Consider the following 1,941-nt stretch of genomic DNA (forward strand, 5'->3'; position numbering starts at 1 on the left):
GAAAGGGGAACTCTCTTTTTTTATATAATAATTTTTTATTATGTTATGTTAGTCACCATACAGTACATCCTTGCACTGTTGGTGAGAAAGCAACGGTGAATTCACTCTGGAAAACAGTATAGAGGTTCCTCAAAAAGTTAAAAATAGGGAGACATCTGCTTCCGGAGCTGTGGCCATCACATTCCCAGGTTCAGCAGGTCACTGAGTGCACCTGGTACCAGAAACAGGTGCCTCCAGTCCCTGAGTCCTGACTGCCCTCGTGCCACTGCCAACCTTCTCAGCCAGTCATGCTGGATCATCTGAGATCACTCCCTACACAAATGGATTACAAGGGAAAGAATCTAGCTGAACAGATGGTTCAGGGAATAATTCTTTTTCCTGAAATAGTTGGATTTATCTATGGGTATGTGGCTGAACAGTTCAAGTGGACTGTCTATATAGTTATGATAGGATTTGCTTTTTCATGCTTGTTGACACTTCCTCCATGGCCCAGTTATAACTGACACCCCCTGAAGTGGTTACATGTTCAAGACTCAGGCTCAGGGTCACCTGGGTGGCTCAGCCATTAAGCGTCTGCCTGCAGCTCAGTTCATGATCCCAGGGTCCTGGGATCGAGCCCCTCATGGGGCTCCCTGCTCAGCGAGAAGGCTGCTTCCCGCTCTCACACTCCCTTTGCTTGTGTTCCCTCTCTTGCTGTTTCTCTCTGTGTCAAATAAATAAATAAATAAATAAATAAATAAATAAATAAATAAATAAAATATTTAAAAAAAAAGACTCAGGCTCAGAAGACAAAAAACCAGGGGAAAGAAAAATTAAGAGGCATGCTAAAAATAACTAATTAGGGTTTTCATGATTTAGCTTTACTATTGCATCTGCTTCTGTTTTGTGGGAGATGAGCTCAACTGTTTTCATATCCAAAACATGAGCTAAAACCCACCTCTGCTTTTTCAGCACAGTTGTGTGTAGATTTTGTTCTCTTTATATTTCACTTCTAACTCAGTTGGCTTTTGATTTATAAGTATTTTAGACTTCCCTTCATAATCTTCCTCTGAGATGAGAACAGAAAACACAAATATGCAAAGTTTCTTTCAGGTCTACAAAAATAATGATGAATAAATGCCTCATAAATGATAGTACAATTTAACTGTCAAAGTTTTATAATTCATTATGAGTGGTTAAATTGTTTTAATATTTTCAATTAAAACTCAATGCAAGTAAAAAAAGTTAAAAATATAACTACCCTATGACCCAGCAATTGCATTAATAGGTATTTACCCAAAGGATACAAACATGGTGATTTGAAGGGCTTATGAACCCCAATGTTTATAACAGCACTATGCACAATAACCAAAATGTAGAAAGAGCCCAAATGTCCATCGAATGGTGAGTGGATAAAGAAGATGTGGTATATATACAATGGATTATTACTCAGTTATCAAAATATGAAATCTTGCCATTTGCTTGCAATGACATGGATGGAATTAGTGTATCATGCTAAGCGAAATAAGTCAGTCAGAACATGTATAACAATAAAAAAATCAATGTATATCAAATCATGGAGCTAAACATGCAATGCAAAACAATTATAAGAAAGTTTTAAAAAGTTAAACTTATAGTGGGAGATATTGTTATCCATTTTAAGACTGATGAATCTAGTAGTCAAACATTACCAAGGACACAGCAGAGTTGAATTACACTATTATACATACAGTCTGAATTTAATAGATATGTATCTTTTTACTTATCTTTTCTGATATTAGTAGTATGACTCATGCTTTCTTTTAATTTGCATTTACCTGGTATTCTTTTATTTTTTAAACTTGGGTCATCACTTTGAGTTGTTTGTTACTTGTAAATAACTTGTAGCTGGGTTTTGTTTCTTAACCTAAGCAGATCATCTCTGTCTTTTAATAGAGGGATTCAGTCTGTTTCTGCTTAGTG

At 36.1% G+C, this 1,941-nt stretch overlaps 1 pseudogene; it reads left to right on the top strand.

The window, feature by feature from the left end:
* The first annotated feature begins 287 nt into the window (after positions 1–287).
* LOC123000422 (signal peptidase complex subunit 1-like) lies at positions 288–838 on the top strand (annotated as a pseudogene).
* Positions 839–1,941: the final 1,103 nt, after the last annotated feature.

This window comes from Ursus arctos, chromosome X (assembly GCF_023065955.2).
Source record: "Ursus arctos isolate Adak ecotype North America chromosome X, UrsArc2.0, whole genome shotgun sequence".
In the NCBI taxonomy this organism is placed as follows: Eukaryota; Metazoa; Chordata; class Mammalia; order Carnivora; family Ursidae; genus Ursus; species Ursus arctos.